Source organism: Lathyrus oleraceus, chromosome 5, assembly GCF_024323335.1.
Source record: "Lathyrus oleraceus cultivar Zhongwan6 chromosome 5, CAAS_Psat_ZW6_1.0, whole genome shotgun sequence".
Classification (NCBI taxonomy): domain Eukaryota; kingdom Viridiplantae; phylum Streptophyta; class Magnoliopsida; order Fabales; family Fabaceae; genus Lathyrus; species Lathyrus oleraceus.
Window position 1 is genome coordinate 341,166,919 of NC_066583.1, and position 13,230 is coordinate 341,180,148.

The 13,230-nt window shown below is 38.5% G+C and overlaps 1 pseudogene; it reads left to right on the forward strand.

Moving 5' to 3' along the window:
- The first annotated feature begins 220 nt into the window (after positions 1–220).
- Positions 221–10,112, forward strand: LOC127078438 (oligopeptide transporter 3-like; annotated as a pseudogene).
- Positions 10,113–13,230: the final 3,118 nt, after the last annotated feature.

The following is a 13,230-nucleotide window of genomic DNA, read 5'->3' on the forward strand; positions in this document are numbered from 1 at the left end:
GTTTAAAGTCTTTCAATTAAAAAAAAATTAAAACCAAAAGCGCTGTCTAAGGTGGGGGTTTAGAAAGCGCTTTTGGAAAGCGCTGTCTAAGGCATATCTTAGAAAGCGCTTTCCACAAAAGCGCTGTCTAAGGTCTAATTAAAATTAAATTTCAGACTTCTATTTTCGTTCTCAGTTCTTTTTGTTTTCCCTCCCCTCCAGCGAACCCTAACAGCGAACTCAGCCTCTCACTATCTCAGCCATTCTCATGCAAATCGCTGTTCTCCCAATCGGAAAGTTCATGGCCGTAACTCTTCCGACGAAGGAGTACAGTTTTGTTGGATGGCGTTTTACTCTAAATCCTGGACCGTTTAACATGAAGGAGCATGTTATCATCGCTATCTTCGCTAACTGTGGTGTTTCCTCCTCCGGCGGTGGTGGTGATGTTTACTCCATTGGTGCCATTACTATTATGAAAGCTTATTATAAAGAATCTCTCAGTTTTCTTCTCGCTCTCCTCATCGTCATAAGCGCACAGGTTATTATTACGATTATCTTATCATGAAAAAAGTGTAGAAGATGAGTTGAATATATATCTTTCCATGGTTAAAATATTCTGTGATAAATTTGCTTTATATAGTTGTAAATTGAGTTTGCAGTTAATAGGGTTTGGATGGGCTGGGATTCTGAGGAGGTATCTGGTGAACCCAATTGAAATGTGGTGGCCAGCAAACCTCGCACAAGTCTCTCTCTTTAGGTTCATTCTTTTACCCTTACTTCTATATTAAGTCACACTGACATGTTGACACGGATACCTTAAGATGAAAACTTGCTAGTTTGTTACTACTATTTTATACTCTAGTACTAGTTTTGATTACATCATAAACCTTATGCTACAGGGCTCTCCATGAAAAAAATGAAAAATCAAAAGGACTTACAAGGATGCAGTTTTTCCTCATTGCAATGGCTCTAAGCTTCCTGTATTATGCATTCCCTGGATATCTTTTCACAGTATTAACATTCTTCTCATGGGTTTGCTAGGTGTGGCCGAATAACGTAACAGCACATCAAGTTGGATCAGGTTACCGAGGACTTGGAGTCGGCGCCTTCACATTTGATTGGGCTGGGATTTCAGCTTATCGTGGCAGCCCTCTTGTTGCACCATGGACTTCCATTGTTAATATGGGAGTTGGATTTATCATGTTTGTCTATATAATTCTACCTATATGTTACTGGAAGTTTAACACTTTCGATGCTAGAAAGTTTCCTATATTCTCTAATCAGTTGTTCACTCACGATGGACAAAAGTATGACACTACTAAGATTTTAAATGAAGAATATGATCTTAAGATAGATGCATACAACAAATATAGCAAGTTATACCTCAGTCCTCTCTACGCATTATCTATTGGAGCAGGTTTCGCTAGGTTTACGTCAACCCTCACTCATGTAGCATTGTTTAAGGGCAGGTAGGCTGTTCTCAAAGCCTGTATAATAGATTTATTTCTTATCGACTTATCGTGACCCTCACTGACATAGTTTCATGTTCGCTCGCAGAAAAATATTGAGACAAAGCAGAACAGCGATGAGTAATGTAAAATTGGATGTGCATGGTAGACTCATGAAGGCTTATAATACAGTACCAGAATGGTGGTTCCTCATTGTATTATTTGGGAGCATGGCACTATCCATAATAATGTCTTTGGTATGGAAAGTGGATGTGCAACTTCCATGGTGGGGTATGCTCTTGGCTTTCGCCTTAGCTTCTGTTGTAACCCTCCCAATTGGTGTCATCCAAGCAACTACCAACCAGGTATTTCTTCCATCTCTAGTATAGTACTTTTCTTTTCTATCGAATCTCGATTTTAACATACTATTTTGATGCATGGAGGAGTTTATGATTTTAACATGAGTGTGGTTGGTTACCTTGCAGCAACTTGGATATGACATTATAGCACAGTTCTGTTAGACGGTGTGGCTAGTGATCGAGAGGGGGGGTGAATAGATCACCTCTTAAAAATTAACGGATTTAACGTTTAATCAGAGTTTTCAAAAACAGCGGAAAAAGCAGTCCCGAATCGACTTACGTCTATTCTGAACTGCTACTAGAAAGCCGGACACGCAAGTGCAGTTGCTGGATTTTAATGAGAATGACAGAAATAATACACACAGAATATTAACAGATTGAATGCGCTTATCCTCAAATACTATTTCCAATGAACACAATCAAGTTAACCGTTTTGTCAAACAGTTGGTGTGTGAGTGTTTGATGATAAACAGCAATGGTGTATGACTAAAGGTTTTGTTATCATTGCTGTCCAGAAATATAATCAATCACCACACACTAACAGAATTTGCAAAACAGTATTTGAAACGTAAAGAAGATTAAGGTAAAAGTAAGATACGCAGAGATTTGTTAAGGAAGTTCCCCACGTCGTCCTCGCGTGTGGGTACGTCTCCCTCTCAATTTCAAATGAAATTGAGAACTTTGATTATCAATTATTGCCGAATCCGTTGATACAAGGTTTTGATACAAAGACAGAATTTCTAATCTCCAAGAACCTCTTCTTGTATAAACCTTCACTTGATCTGAGCTTGATCAAGATTTTCCTGCACAAAGTTGCAAACAATTCACCGGTTCCACGACCTGCTTGCGAAATCCCCCGATCTCCAAACGCAACGCTGCGGCTGAATCTGTTCTGCAAATGTGACTCCCAAACCCTCAAGAACACACCAGTTCTTGAAGGACAAACCAGTAGGTTTTTCCTAGAAACCCCCTTCAATCTTCTACTCAGCTAGATCCTCGATCGTTCCACTGCAACCCACAGCTAGATCCTTGATCACACCACTGAACGTTATCTCAATGCTTCTTTAATCCAAAGAACAGGAATTGTTATGTGTAAATGTTCTTGAAAGAAGAGTGATTGAGAAGATGAAGAAGATGAAGTCTCTTTCAGGTTTCTATGTGCTCACTGACAATTGCTCCAACACTTCTTTGATCTTGTGTTCAATTGTCTTTTTGCTCAATGAATTCGTTCCTTTGTCTGCTGTTGAAACCTGTTCTTATATGCTGCAAAAACAGTTGCTGTTATGACTTAAAACAACTTTGTGTATTGATGCATAGGAGTGTGTATCGATACATACTGTAAGTTGTGTGAATATTTGGTGAAATCAATTACTCATGTATCGATGCATAAATCGTGTGTATCGATGCATGTGATTTTTACACTGATATGTATCGATGCTTAATGCTCATGTATTGATGCACAGGCAGTCTCAAGTAGTCCTGTATCGATGCAGGAATCGTGTGTATCGATGCATGTGATTTTTACACTAATATGTATCGATGCCTAATGCGCATGTATTGATGCATGGCTCGTATGCATCGATGCATACTGAACAGAAATTGTTTTGTGATTAATCACATGCTACATGTATCGATGCAGAGGCTCATGTATTGATACATACTGATATAAAATACATTTTAATTGTTATTTGAAGGGAATTTTCAATGTAGATTTATATGTATGTTTATGCAACAATAAAGTGGGATGATGGACAAAATAAGAACACAAATATATCATATAATGCAATGCACAATCAATTTGGATGATGATCACACAATTTGCTATCATTAAAAATTAATTCAAGTTAAAGAATTCTTTCACAAACTCCCCCTTTTTGATGATGGCAAATTCTTGGCAAGATGTGTGATACTCCCCCTGAGTTTGTGCATATCTGCATTTTCTCCCCCTTTGTCAACATCAAAAAGAGGAGGAAACAGAATTATCAAGGTAGCAGCGTAACAGGGCGTGGCAAAAAATGGATAACAAGCTATCAATCACAAAGAAAGAAGCTATCAAAGTAAAGAATCATTCACAAAGAATGACGAATAAGGGAAATAACAATAGAGATAAACATAAAGTGAAAAGCATTTAAGGATTAGAACGAGTTTAAGAATTGCAGCAGCTAAACCATATATTATGCAACAATTCAAATAAAGCTTGAGCAGCATGAGATGAAATGCATTTAATTCCAATAGCATCAGTATGTGTCGATGCAAATGGTCATGCATCGATGCCTATCATTCACATTTGGCCTGTGTATCGATACGTGCGATGGATGCATCGATGCATCCTGAACCAGTTTGACAAAAATGTTGAAATTCAGAGTATATGGATCGATGCATACATGTTTTGTATCGATGCATACTGATGCCAAAGCAGATTTTAATGACTTTTGATGCAGTATGGATATGCATTTTGCACTAAGTCATGATGGTTATGCCCAAGAGGGTTTCATAAGTCAGATTATTGTAATGTTCAAACAATATAGGCAAACAATAAATGTGACCAAATCAGTATTGATTAGAATAAGAACATTTGTTCTAACATATACAACCACTTAGCAGTAGGAGAATTGTAGAAAGGATTGATATTACCTCTGTTGATGTTATCTTGCGAGGCATAAATGAAATCTAAAACAAATCTCATCAACCAAGGTGAGGCATAATATAGATAAGAAGAAACATGCTTATCCTTATCCAGATTCCCGTTGGTAGGCATAGGGGTGTCAATTGATTTTGAGTCATTTATTCCAAAGCGCTTGAGTAGTTTTTTGCAGTATTTGTTTGACACACTGCTGTACCCTCATCAAGTCGCTTTATCTGCAGTCCTAGGAAATAGTTCAGCTCCCCCATTAGACTCATCTCAAATTCACCCTGCATAACCTTAGAAAATTCCTCGACCAAGTGTATGTTAGTTGAACCAAATATTATATCGTCGACATAAACAAAAAAAACTGTGCTTTCTTTTGTGCTACTAAACGTGTCTTGTTCCTAGTTATCACTCCGTTTTTCATCAAGCTTATTTCTAAAAACCCATTTAGTACCTATGATATGATGATCTCGCGGACGAGGGACAAGTTCCCAAACGTCATTTCTTTTAAATTGATTAAGCTTTTCTTGCATGGCCATTTGCCAAACTTCATCAATCAAGGCCTCTTTGGCATTTTTAGGTTCTACTTGTGAAACAAACGCGAAGTGAGAACAAAAACTTATCTTAGAACGAGTCATTACTCCCTTTGAAATGTCTCCCAAGATGTTGTCGATAGGATGGTCTTTTGAGGATTTTCAAGCTGTTGGAAGGTCCTTCACTTCAGCTGTCTTTTCTTCCTCATTTTCTTCATGACTCGTATCTTCCTCCTTCTCATGGGCAGCTGTTTTGGACTGATCAGTTTCCTCAACAGCTTCCTTGAGTATGTCTTCTGTAGATACACCTGCGTCATCAAAAGAAATACCTTTTCCGACATTTTTCGGATAAGACTCAACAAAAGAAACATAGACAGATTCTTCAATAGTAAGCAAACGCTTATTATACACTCTATATGCTTTTACTCCTTTAAACACAATGTTTTGTTCAGCATGTTCAATTATGCAGCAAGTTTTTGTGAAAGAAAAACTATATAACCCTTGTCTCGCAATTGACTTATGCTTAACACGTTGTGTTTAAGTCCCTCAACTAAATGGACATTAGAAATAGTAGTGGTGGAGGGATTACCTACACTACCTTTGCCGAGTATAGCTCCTTTGTTATTGTCTCCATAAGTAACATATCTCTTCTTCTTTGCTTTGAAGTCTATGAAAAGCGATATGTCACCGGTCATGTGCCTTGAGCAGCCGCTGTCAAGAAACCATCTTCTATCTACGGAAGCAAGGCACTCATCCTACAATATCAAAAGAGAGAATTTGGTACCCAACTTTCATTGGGTCCGAGTGGGTAAGTGCTAACATGGTTGCCTTTTGGCTTCCATTGATAAATACCTTTAGGGACAAGAAATCTCCTAAACTTGCATTTCTCAATGGTATGGCCAGCATGACAACAATAATGACATAGACCATAATGATGTGTTTGTTGTTTCTTATTCATTGAATCCTTTAGAATAAAAGAGTATTTTGCATATGGAGGATTCAATGACTTCTTAAACAACTTGGGGTCAACGGCATAAGTAATTTTAGGTTGTAGCGCTTTCTCTAATTTGACCTTAAGAGTGTTTACCTCTTTTTGCCAAACATAACAAGCGTCACAATACCTAACTCTACTACATCCGTCAATGTCAATAGTTTTTGAATTTTCTGCAATACTAGTTTTCAATGCTTCTAAATCAATTTCAGCTTTGTTTACTTTACCTTCCAAAAAAGAGAAAATATGTTTGTCGGAAGATAGTCTTTTAAAAGCATCTACAGCTTCGTTGTGCAGTTTTTCAAAAGCTATTTTTAGTTCCGAAAAAGACATAGAGGAGAAATTATTGTAATAGGCTTGTTTTACCTTTTTGTCATTGTTTTTCTTCTTGTGGTAGGACAGATTTTTGGTGTGAGCCGTAAGGCACAGATTTGCGGATTCATCACTATCACTTGAACTTTGTGTGCTTGATGAATCACTATCACTTTCCCATGCAATGTAAGCTCTTCTTTGTTTGCTGTACCCTTTTGGTGAATCTTTTCTTTGGTCCTTATACTTCATAGGGCAGTCCGTTTTATAGTGTCCGGATTTACCACAATTAAAACATGATCCTCTTCCTCTACTCTTCTTGTTTTCTTCTTGTTTCGAATTTATGGATTGTCTTCGAAACTTCATGAGATTTTTGTCGGAATGCTTGACTCCATTCTTTCGAATGAATCTATTATATCTCCTTACAAAATGTCTCATTTCCTCATCATCTGAATCTTTGTCACTACTTGAATCATTGTCGCTTTGCTCTTTTCGTGAGGACTTAGAGCTAGAGGCCACAAGAGCTATTGGCTTCTTCTCTCCCTCTTTGTCTCTTTTCTTTTCCTTCTCCTTCTTACTTTTATTCTCATATCTTTCAAGACTTTCCAAAGCTTGCTGATGTTCTTCCAGCTTTCCAAACAGTGTTGTAATCGTAAGTCTTGTAAGATCGTTGGCTTCCTTGATTGCTGTAACTTTAGGTTGCCACTCCCTGCTAAGACACCTGAGAATTTTATTAGTAGCAATTTCATTGGAAATAGGTTTTCCAAGAGCATTCAGTCGGTTAGTTAGATGGGTGAATCTCTTTTGCATGTCGGAGATGGATTCTCCTTGTTTCATGCGAAAGAGTTCAAACTCTTGATTGAGTGTGTTAATGCGGGACTGTTTTACTTCAGTAGTACCCTCATGGGCAACTTCTAAAGCGTCCCACATTTCTTTAGCTGTCGTGCAATGTGATACTCGATAATATTCATCAACACCAAGTGCTGAAATTAACATGTTTCGAGCTCTCCAATCACACGACCACTTTTTCTCATCTTTCTCATTCCAATCATCTTCTGGTTTAGGTACTATGGCGCCAGCCGCATTAGTCATTGTAATTTGAAACGGACCGTTTTCAATGGCAGCCCATACTAACCTATCCACAGAATTTATATGAACTCGCATGCAGTCTTTCCAGTAGCCATAATTTTCACCGTTGAAAATAGGCGCTCTATTATACGCCCCCTTTGGTTCAGAATCCATACTGTTACAGGCAGCCACAGAGCACCAGCGAACCGGCGCTCTGATACCACTTGTTAGACGGTGTGGCTAGTGATCGAGAGGGGGGGTGAATAGATCACCTCTTAAAAATTAACGGATTTAACGTTTAATCAGAGTTTTCAAAAACAGCGGAAAAAGCAGTCCCGAATCGACTTACGTCTATTCTGAACTGCTACTAGAAAGCCGGACACGCAAGTGCAGTTGCTGGATTTTAATAAGAATGACAGAAATAATACACACAGAATATTAACAGATTGAATGCGCTTATCCTCAAATACTATTTCCAATGAACACAATCAAGTTAACCGTTTTGTCAAACAGTTGGTGTGTGAGTGTTTGATGATAAACAGCAATGGTGTATGACTAAAGGTTTTGTTATCACTGCTGTCCAGAAATATAATCAATCACCACACACTAACAGAATTTGCAAAACAGTATTTGAAACGTAAAGAAGATTAAGGTAAAAGTAAGATACGCAGAGATTTGTTAAGGAAGTTCCCCACGTCGTCCTCGCGTGTGGGTACGTCTCCCTCTCAATTTCAAATGAAATTGAGAACTTTGATTATCAATTATTGCCGAATCCGTTGATACAAGGTTTTGATACAAAGACAGAATTTCTAATCTCCAAGAACCTCTTCTTGTATAAACCTTCACTTGATCTGAGCTTGATCAAGATTTTCCTGCACAAAGTTGCAAACAATTCACCGGTTCCACGACCTGCTTGCGAAATCCCCCGATCTCCAAACGCAACGCTGCGGCTGAATCTGTTCTGCAAATGTGACTCCCAAACCCTCAAGAACACACCAGTTCTTGAAGGACAAACCAGTAGGTTTTTCCTAGAAACCCCCTTCAATCTTCTACTCAGCTAGATCCTCGATCGTTCCACTGCAACCCACAGCTAGATCCTTGATCACACCACTGAACGTTATCTCAATGCTTCTTTAATCCAAAGAACAGGAATTGTTATGTGTAAATGTTCTTGAAAGAAGAGTGATTGAGAAGATGAAGAAGATGAAGTCTCTTTCAGGTTTCTATGTGCTCACTGACAATTGCTCCAACACTTCTTTGATCTTGTGTTCAATTGTCTTTTTGCTCAATGAATTCGTTCCTTTGTCTGCTGTTGAAACCTGTTCTTATATGCTGCAAAAACAGTTGCTGTTATGACTTACAACAACTTTGTGTATTGATGCATAGGAGTGTGTATCGATACATACTGTAAGTTGTGTGAATATTTGGTGAAATCAATTACTCATGTATCGATGCATAAATCGTGTGTATCGATGCATGTGATTTTTACACTGATATGTATCGATGCTTAATGCTCATGTATTGATGCACAGGCAGTCTCAAGTAGTCCTGTATCGATGCAGGAATCGTGTGTATCGATGCATGTGATTTTTACACTAATATGTATCGATGCCTAATGCGCATGTATTGATGCATGGCTCGTATGCATCGATGCATACTGAACAGAAATTGTTTTGTGATTAATCACATGCTACATGTATCGATGCAGAGGCTCATGTATTGATACATACTGATATAAAATACATTTTAATTATTATTTGAAGGGAATTTTCAATGTAGATTTATATGTATGTTTATGCAACAATAAAGTGGGATGATGGACAAAATAAGAACACAAATATATCATATAATGCAATGCACAATCAATTTGGATGATGATCACACAATTTGCTATCATTAAAAATTAATTCAAGTTAAAGAATTCTTTCACAAGTTCATGATTGGGTATGTCCTTCCTGGAACACCAATTGCAAATTTTCTCTTTAAGATTTGTGGGAGAATCACCACCGCCCATGCGCTATCTTTCTTGTCAGATATCAAACTCGGGCACTACATGAAAATTCCTCCTCGATGCATGTATATAGCACAGGTCTTTTTCATCTCAAAATCTCCTAGTTTAAGCTTTTTTTTTTCTTATCAATCATTATTTATGTAGTTATTTACTTTGAAATGCCTAAATAGCTGGTGGGAACTCTAGTTGCTGAAGTGATGAATGTTTCAGTGGCTTGGTGGATGTTGGATAGCATTAAGGACATTTGCATGGATGATAATGCTCACCGTGACAGTCCTTGGACTTGCCCGAAATACCGAGTGACATTTGATGCATCGGTTATATGGGGTTTGATCGGACCAAGACGACTATTTGGACCGGGTGGATTGTACCGGAACCTGGTATGGTTATTCTTGATTGGAGCTGTGTTACCGGTTCCTGTTTGGGTGTTTAGCAAAATCTACCCTGACAAAAAATGGATTGCTATGATAAATGTACCAATTATATTTAATGGTTTTTCTAGAATGCCACCTGCAACTCCAACCAACATTGCAACCTGGCTATTGACCGGAATGTTCTTCAACTTCTTTGTGTTTCGCTTCCACAAACGTTGGTGGCAGAAATACAATTATGTTCTATCGGTGGCACTTGATGCAGGCACGACTCTTATGGCTGTTTTGATTTTCTTTGCTCTGCAAAATGCAGGCCATAGTCTGAGATGGTGGGGAACTGAATTGGATCATTGCCCATTGGCTACTTGCCCTACTGCACCAGGAATTGTGGTGGATGGTTGTCCTGTATTCTAATAGAGAAGCCTCCTGGACTAAACTTTCTCTTTTGTATCTATTTTTGTCTTCTGGGGTGGGAAACAAATTAGGCTTGGAGTATAGGTGAAAGGACTACCTAATAACCAATTGCTTAGCAATTATTGTGTATATGCTTCTTGCTTGACCATGTGAATTATTCCAATTTTGTCTAAGGAATTAAAAAAATTCAAAAAAATATTATTTTTATTTTTATTGTTTGTTATTTTCTTTTTAATTTTGTCTATGTTATTTTACTATGCATAGTCGGTCCCAAGTTCGAATAAAATGAGAGAGTTGTGTTAGGCAGACGACACTAACGTAAATTTTTCTCGAATTTCTATGACATGGATCAACTACAAAATAATGTGAATGTTAGGTCGTTGTTCATAAGCAACGCATTGTACCGGTCGAGTACAATGTCAAAAGAGCAAGAGCTAATGCATCGTTGCCTGGATGTAGCAAAAAATTGGGAGGGTCTTAGAAAGCGCTTTTGGCCAAAGCGCTGTCTAAGGGGGTGGGGCTTAGACAGCGCTTTTCAAAAGCGCTGTCTAAGGTATACCTAAAAAATTTAAAATAAGAGGGTCTTATAAAGCGCTTTTGGCCAAAGCGCTGTCTAAGGGGGGGGGGGGGCTTAGACAGCGCTTTTAAGATTTAAAAAAGCGCTGTCTAAACCTTTAGCAGCGGAGGTTTAGACAGCGCTTTAAAGCGCTGTCTAAGGCTAAAAAAAGCGCTGTCTAAGGTCTTGTTTGTTGTAGTGTAGTCAGACAAATCAGCGTAGTCTTGAGTATGCATCAAAGGTGTACCGCCATAGATGAGTTAATGACTCATGCCAGAGTAGTTGGGTTGTGTTTGACTTATTGTGGGAGACCGGGACGGTTGAAGGGAGACATTGGTGTGAATGATGTGTCTAGGAAAGGTTAGAAAGATTGTTGTGGTGTTTGATACAAATAGGGTTGTTGAAGGTTTCAGTTTTATGAGGTTTGGGCTTCTTGGGTATGGTAGGAGGAGGGACGGTTGGTGTTAAATGATCGTTAGTTCTGGCTAAGGCGGCTTTGGTAGGGTGATGTGTTGGGTGCGAAGCGATGTTGGGTATTTGGTTGATGATCTATTATTTAGTGGTGGTACGAGGTATGCTCTTGGTATTTTTGTCGGGTGTATGGCATGTTAGGGTTGTATGTTTGTGTATTTGTGGAATGGAAAGTTTAAAGGATAGGGGCTTGTGTGTAGCCGGTCTGACATCACTGTGTCAGTTAAGACATGGTCATGGTGGTGCTTCCATTTGCGACACTCAGATCTAGCGAAGCTTTTCCATGGATTGAAGTTCCATTGGTCGTTAACTTTGCACAAATGCCACTCTTCTAGGTTTGTTGGGGGATCCGGGATGTGTTGAAGCATACCGAATTGCAATTTCACACAATCACTGTTGTGCATCTCCACAGTTGTGAATCTTATGATCGGTGTGCATGCAGTCCATACGGTTGCGTCTTCTTCGTTGATTTCATGATCATGATTCAAATTTAGGTATGGACGCCAAATGAACTGAAATATGAGCGTAAGTTAGATTATAAACTTGGTAGAAGAAATTAACAAATTATTACGAAATAATTAGGTTATTATCCATACATTTATCGGTCGAAGGTGATCCAAGAGATTGTGATACTGGGTAATACAGTGTCTAGGACATCTGTTATAACTCATACCACGTGCCGACCATCTGCACTATAAAGGTAATAATATTAGTTAGAGATAATAATCGTTAAAGTAAGTAAATATATAGCATTTTAAACAACTTACTTTTGTGCATACGAGAATGTGAAAAGGTTGTTGTTGACGGGCGCTAGGGACGGTAGTCTTACCAACCCCATGCTTGGAGCAAAATAGCACATCCAGAAAAGGTAGATGTGTCTTTGTGTGAACTTTTACACAAAGAGCTATAAAGATAGGCCAGACAAGCGGATCCCCAACTGTAACTTCCTATTCTATCTACATGTCTTAGTAAAGGTAAATACATAACATGCATACTAGAACCACTACCTTCGGGAAATAAAAAAGAACCAATTAAAAGCATAATGTAACACCTAGTTTTTAGTATTCGAGCCTCTTCGGTAGAATGCTCATCTAAATGTAAACTATTATAGTACGACTTAAGGCGTGAAAGAAGTATACATTGACCTCTTGAGTTATCATTTAAAGGCAGTCCCAATTACAACTTTACCTTCAATAGGCAGTCCCTACCTAAATTTGAATTCGCATAGTTGGTTTTACCATTTACAGCTTTACCTTAAATAGGCAGTTCCAATAGCATGTAAGCGTCTTATAACGTCACGGTACACTCACCGGTTTGAAACCATAATGTGTGTGTCTCGCGACGTAATCTTTCAAATAACGCAAGAATGAATTTATTATCCATCGACCAAGACATAATTTTGCTTATATGTCCAAAACCGACGAGTTCGACATACGGTTGAATCAGCTGGTCCATGTGGACATATTCGTGGACCCGAGTACGGAACCTTGAAACATCCTATAAAAGAAACAACAAAATACTTTACTAAGTTGATATGTTATTAAAAGGTACTCTAGACAAATAACAAAAAAATTAAACGCTTACATAAGTTGTTATGTTTGCAATTGTTCCTCTGTGCGATTCGCCCATTGTGAGGATAAACATCTTGTCGGAGATGAAAGAGGTTGGTGAAGATGAAAGAGGTTGTTGCAGATGAAATATTTGATGTCGTAGAGGAAGTAGTGAGTGATGGTGTGAAAGAAATGTTAGATTCACCTTCCTATTTATAGGCAAAAGTGTGGAATCTTGTAAAAATATGATTGCATGTGGTAGTCAAATGAATTGGCGCCCATGTGCATTTTCTACATGGTGTTGCCATTCAAATTGGCGCCTCCCCAGGCTCATGCATGACACACCTAGATCTACATGCTTGGTTACGAGGTCTGCATGCATGCAAGACATGGTGTCGCCAAATGGAATGACGCCCATGTGCAAGGATTGCAAGGAGGCGCCAATTCATTTGGAGCTAGGGTTTGCATGTGTGACATATGGCTTTCCTCTCTCTTGCATGTTGGACACATCACTTCTGTTTAGCTTGCATATTTGACACAT